This window comes from Rhinopithecus bieti, unplaced genomic scaffold (assembly GCF_001698545.2).
Source record: "Rhinopithecus bieti isolate Rb0 unplaced genomic scaffold, ASM169854v2 scaffold_17936, whole genome shotgun sequence".
NCBI lineage: Eukaryota > Metazoa > Chordata > Mammalia > Primates > Cercopithecidae > Rhinopithecus > Rhinopithecus bieti.
The window spans coordinates 296656-303580 of record NW_016808913.1 but is presented as its reverse complement, the minus strand read 5'-3'; positions in this window follow the sequence as shown (position 1 = coordinate 303580).

Below are 6925 nucleotides of genomic sequence, written 5' to 3'. Positions count from 1 at the left end.
TAATTAACCCTTTATTGTTGGATTTTAAAATGTTCTCAAATTTCATCATTAAAATTAATGCTATAAGAAACATCCTTATAGCTGTATCTTTGTAATAATTACCTTAGGATAATTTCCTAGTGATAAGTATCCATTTTTGATTAACATTGTCAAGTTACCCTCCACACTACCAGTTTAGGGCCTCACCTGCCAAGTTTATGTGGCAATTTCCATACACTCTCATCAGCATTATCACTTTTTTAAAAATTGTGAATATTTTGAAAGACACTGTCTGCATGCTAGGATGTTAGTGGAATTTGGTGTTCTGCCTGGGCAGCTGCAAAGAAATTTTATGGTGGCTGGATACCTTGCCACAAATCCCAGCATTTTTCATTTCTGCCACAGAGAACATTGGATCTGTGAGCAATTCATGCTTGTTTTATTATTTATTTATTTATTATTTGAGACAGCGTTTCACTCTTGTTGCCTAGGCTGGAGTGCAATGGTGTGATCTCGGTTCACTGTAACCTCTGCCTCCCGGGTTCAAGTGATTCTCCTGCCTCAGCCTCCCAAGTAGCTGGAATTATAGGCATGTGCCACCACACCCTGATAACTTTGTATTTTTTGGTAGAGACGGGTTTCTCCATGTTGGTCAGGCTGGTCTCGAACTCCCGACCTCAGGTGATCCACCTGCCTTGGCCTCCACAAGTGCTGGGATTACAGGCATGAGCCCCCATGCCCAGCCTTATGTTTGTTAATGACTGTATGACGTAGAACTGTATGAAGTAAATAGGATTGCTAAAAACAGAAGGGTTGGCTGGTAAAAAATTATTGAAAAATATGATACCAGAACAGAAATTACTGTTTCCAGAATTCAATTTGAATGTCTTAGACAAAAAAGCATTGCAAAATGTAATTGATTTACTACTCAGTGAAATCAAAGATCTGACATGGCTGTGAGTCTATAACATATTCTCAAAATAAATATGTCAACTTTTACAGCCCTGAGTTGAAAAGGTAAAGCTATGTTGAAGGGCAAGAATAAATCTCACTATGGTTCAAATGAGTTTAGGGTAAATACTGTGCTACTGACCTTTGTTTTAATGAGACAGATATTGAATGGCCTTCTGGAGGAGAAAGTTAAAGATCCATTCTGATTCCACATTCTTTTTTTTTTTTTATTTTTTTTGAGACTGTGTCTCCCTCACACTGTCACCCAGGGCTGGAGTGCTGTGGCATGATCTCAGTTCACTGCAACCTCTACCTTCCGCGCTCAAGTGATTCTCCTGCCTCAGACTCCCGAGTAACTGGGATTATAGGTGTGCACCACCACACCCGACTGACTTTTTGTATTTTTAATAGAGATGGGGTTCTACCATGTTGGCCAGGCTGATCTTTAACCCCGACCTCCGGTGATCCGCCTGCCTGTCCTCCCAAAGTGTTGGGATTACAGGCGTGAGCCAGCATGCCCTGCCTGGTTCCATATTTTTGAATCAATAATTCTTTGGGAGAACATTGTGTCAGTCTTATGATGGATGAGCTTAGCTCACATAGAATGCACAATAAGGAACTCTGCCTTATGAAAAAATTTCTTATGGAGAAATTCCATTTCAGAACAAACGAAAGGGAAAAAAATAATGACCTGTGGGAATTTCACTTGATAGAAATTGCCTTAGTCCATTTGGGCTACTATAACAAAATACCTTAGACTGGGTAATTTATAAATATTAAAAATGTATTTCCCATAGTTTTGGAGGCTGACAAGTCCAGGATCAAAAAAACAAACACATGTGCTGTTTGGTAAGGGCTTGTCCTCTGTAAGATGGCACCTTGGTGCTGTGTCCTTCAGTGAGGACAAATACTGTGTCCTAACATGGCAGAAGAAACGAAAGGCCTAGGCAGCTCTCTGAAGCCCCTTTTATAAGATCATTAACCCCATTAATGAGCACAGAACCCTCATGGCCTAATCACCACACAAGGCCTAATACTTTTTAATACCATCACCTTGGGGGTTTGAGTTCCAATATATGAATTTTGGAGGAACGTGTACATTCAAACTATAGCAGGTGTTTAACACCCACTAAGTGTCAGGCACTCTATATAATTCACAACCTTTAATACTTATAACAACCCTGTAAGGTGAGTATTTATGTAATTTCCCAGATAAGGAAAGTGAGGTACAGAAAGGCTAAGGAATTGTCCAAGGGTCCACAGATAGTAAGAGGAAGAACTGAAATTTGAACTCTGGCATTGATTCCAAAGCCTTCTGAATTTGATGCTACAGTGCCCGCTTCCACATCCTAGACACAGTGCTGGGCTCTGGTGGATACATGAGTGAAGACATGGTCCCTGTACTGAGTTAACACCTACTCTTTCCCCAGTAGGAACTCACAGTGAAGAGCTTACCAGTCTATAAATCAGGAAAGTACAGATAGGTGCAGTTCTCCGGCCTGAATTCAAAATATGTATTTCTTTCCTGAGTTCAGAGCACCCTTGTGTATATAAATAACCAATATTCAAGTAGCTTGTTTACATTTGAAATTTTAACATATGTTTCTTGATCAGAATGATTCTTGCATAGCTGTGCGGATGTCATGTAACTTTTCTTCTTTGGGATCTTTGAATTAGGACCAGGATTAGGGTAAAATGAATGAGTTATTCTCCTTGGACACAAAATTTAATTTTGAGAAGGAAAAGAGTCACAACACTCCTCTCTGTAGTAAAAGGAATAAAGATGGTAAAAGTAGGTCTTTGGCAATGTTGTATTCATTACTTCATAGTAATTAATAGATGTTATTAGTCTAATTAATATGTTATGAATTTAATTAATGTAACAGCCAAGACTTACTAAGCTCCTGCTCTATGTCGGGCATCATAATACCCTCAGGGTATTTAAGGAACAGACTCTCCCTTAGCTGATGTAGGTCACTCATAAGAAGAGTCAGGGCCAGGCGCAGTGACTTTTGCCTGTAATCCCAGCACTTGGGGAGGCCGAGGCAGGTGGATCACCTGAAGCCAGAAGTTTGAGTTTGAGACCTGCCTGGCCAACACGGTAGAACCTTGTCTCTACTAAAAATACAAAAACTAGCCTGGTGTGGTGCCGGGTGCCTGTACCCCCAGCTACTCGGGAGGCTGAGGCAGGAGAATCTCTTGAATCTGGGAGGCAGAGGTTGCAGTGAGCCGAGATCACCTCACTGCACTCCAGCCTGTGCAACAGAGTGAGCTTCTGTCTCAAAAAAAAAAAAAAAAAAAAAAGAAGAAGAGTCAGCACAGCCCCTCTAACTGTGCAGTCATGCCTCACGACTTTGGATTACTGTGGAGGAGAATGATTCTCACAGTGTGATACCAGCCCTGCGGAAAGATTCCATCCTTCACTGATCTGTTGAAACACTAAGGCATTTTATCAGTGAATCTGAAGAGCCTGTACCTCTGAGTAAGGGGACTTGGCAGCTGTGGCTAACTGTAGGCGAGTGCCATCAAGGACTTCCAGTGAAATTTAACTTATGAAAGAAGTGCAAAAATACCATTTAAGATAAAACTATTTCCAGCCCATTGGAGCAAACTGATGTACTGAATGATCACATAGCAGAGACATCCACTCATATGCCCTTTATGCTTGATGAGACAGTGAGAGGATACCAGCAAGTATCCTCAGAAAGTCAGAGGCACTTAGCCTGCTGGGGAAGTAGTAAAATTCCACTGGAGGCTCCTGCATCCTGTTGCTAGATCCACGAACCTAATCAACCATATTTTAGAATTCTCGAAGGAGATCAGTTAGAATGCAACAGCCAGGGGACCCTCTGCTGAATTAACACCTATCTCAGATACCCCAAGGTTTTAGGTAAGCCTAATCAAATAGAGATGCCAGTGGAAATGAATAAAAATCATTTTAGTAGCTAGTGTTACACAAACAGAAACAAAACATTACATGTGTTGCCAGGAACAAAACTGAACCTACAGTTGCAAAATGAAAAGAAAACCAGTTAAAAAAAAAAAGAAAAAAAAGTAAAACAGCAAAAACCAAAAAAAAAAAAAAAACTGCTCTAGCACTAGATGTCTCCTCAGTTAGGGTAGGAAAGGTTGGAAAGCCAAAGCCATCTTTGGTAGAAAGGGTCTGACATGGTTTGGATGTTTGTCCCCACCAAATCCCATGTTGAAATGTAATCCCAGTGTTAAAGTTGAAGGTGGGACCTGGAGGGAGGCATGTGGATCATGGGGGCATATTCTTCATGACTGGCTTAGTGCCATCCCCTTGGTGATGAGTGAGTGAATCCTCACCAGACCTAGTTGTTTGGAAGTGTGTGACACCTTCCCCACCACTCTTCCTCTCGCTTCCTCTGGCCATGTAATGCACTAGCTCTCCTTTGCCTTCTGCCATAACTGTAATCTTCCTGAGGCCCTGAACAGAAGCAGATGCTGGCACCGTGCTTTCTGTACTGCCTGGAGATCCAGGAGTCCATTAAACCTCTTTTCCTTATAAATTACCCAGTCTCAGGTATTTCTTCACAGGACTGCAAAAACGGCTTAACATAGAAATTGGTACCAAGGAGTAGGGTGTTGCTATAAAGATACCTGGTGATGTGGAAGCAACTTTGGAACTGAGTAATGTGCAGAGATTAGAAGAGTTTGGGGGTGTGAGAAGAAGATAGGAAGATGAGGAAAAGTTTGGAACTTCTTAGAGACTGGTTAAATGGTTGTGACCAAAATGCTGATAGTTATATGGACAGTGAAGTCTAGGATGATGAGGTCTCAAAAGGAAATGAGGAACTTATTGGGAACTGGAGCAAAGGTCACCCTTGCTACGCCTTTGCAAATAACTTGGCCGTATTGTGTCTATGCCCTAGCGATCTGTGGAAGTTTGACCTTAAGAGTGACAACCTAGGGTCTCTGACGGAGGAAATTTTTAAGTAGTAAAGTGTTCAGGAAGTGACGTGGTTGCTTCTAACAACCTACACTCTGATATGGGAGCAAAGACATGACCCAAAGTTGGAACTTATATTTAAAAGGAAAGCAGAGTATAAAAGTTTAGAAAATTTGCAGCCTGACTATGTGGCAGAGAAGGGAAAAGCTTTTTTGGGAGAGGAATCCAAGAGTGTTTCAGAGCAACCCACTCATTAAAGAGATTTCTGTGACTAAAAAAGAGCCACATGTTGATAGCCAAGACAATGAGAAAAAGTTCTCTAAGGCATTTCTGAGATCTCTGAGGCAGTCCCTCCCATGACAGGCACAGAAGCCTAGAAGGAAAGAATGGTTTTGGGGGGCCAGGCCCTAGGGCCCTGTTGCCCTGAGCAGCCTCAGGACATTGCTCCCTCCATCTCTTCCACTCCAGCTCTAGCCACGGCTCAAAGGGACCCAAGTACAGTTCAGGCTGCTGTTCTAGAGAGTGCAATCCTTAAGTCTTGGTGGCTTCCATATGATGTTAAGCCTGCATGTGCACAGAGTTCAAGAGTGAAGGAGGCTGCTAATCCTCCTTGACAGAGTCCCCACTAGGGCACTTCCTAGTGGAGCTGTGGGAAGGAGCCACTGTCCTCCAGACCCCAAGATGATAGATTCATTGGCAGCTTACACCCTGCATCTGGAAAAGTGACAAGCACTCAACATTGGCCCATGAGAGCAGCCACAGGGGCTGTACCTTGCAAAGCCATGGGGATGAAGCTGCCCAAGGTCTTGGAAGCCCAGCCCTCATATCAGTGTGCCCTGTATATGGGACATGGAGTCAAAGGAGATTATTTTGGAGCTTTAAGATTTTAATGACTGCCCTACTGGGTTTTGAACTTGCTTGAGGGCTGTAGCCCTTTATTTTGGCTGATTTCTCCCTTCTGGAAAGGAAGTGTTTACTCCATGCCTGTACTACCATTGTGTCTTGGAATTAATTCACTTGTTTTGATTTTACAGGCTCATAGGTGTCAGGAACTTATTTACAGATGAGACTTTGGATCTGGGAGTTGGCACTTTTGAGTTAAGACTTTGGTGGCACTATTGGTAGAGGATGATTGTATTTTGCAGTGTGAGAAGAACATGAGATTTGTGGGGCCAGGGGTAGAATGATATAGTTTGAATCTGTGTCCCTATCAAATCTCATGTTGAAATGTAATCCCCAGTACTGGAGTTGGAAGGTGGGGCCTGGTGGGAGGTGTTTGGATCATGGGAGCATATCTTTCATGAATAGCTCAGTGCTTTCCGCTTGGTGATGAGTGAGTTCGTCCTTGCAAGATCTGGTTGTTTGGAAGTGGGTGGTTCCTACATCCCCACTCTCTCTCTCTTCCTTCCTCTTTCCATGTGATGTGCTGCTTCCCCTTTGCCTTTTACCATGTGATATGGTTTGGCTGTGTCTCCATCCAAATCTCATCTCGAATTGTAATCGCCGTAATCTCCACGTGTTGAGGGAGGGCCATGGTGGGAGGTCATTGGATCATGGGGACAGTTTCCCCCATGCTGTTCTTGTGATAGTGAGTTCTCATGAGATCTGATGGATTTATAAATAGTTGACAGTTCCTCCTTCACACTCACCCTCTTTCCTGCTGCCTTGTGAAGATGTGCCTTGCTTCTCCTTTGCTTTCCACCATCACTGTAAGTTTCCTGAGGCCTCCTCAGCCATTCAGAACCATGAGTCAATTAAACCTCTTTCCTTTATAAATTACCCAGTGTCAGGCAGTTCTTTTTGGCAGTGTGAAAATGAACTAATACACCATGATTGTACATTCCTTGAGGTCCTCACCAGAAGCAGATGCTGGCATCACGCTTGCTGTACTGCCTACCCCATGAGCTAATTAAACCTCTTATCCTCATAAATTACCCAGTCTCAGTTTTCTTCCTTCCTCTCCTGCCTCTCCTTCCTTCCTTCCTTCCTTCCTTCCTTCCTTCCTTCCTTCCTTCCTTCCTTCCTTTCTTCCTTCCTTCCTTCTTTCCTTCCTTCCTCTCTCTCTTTTCTTTTCTTTCTTTCCTT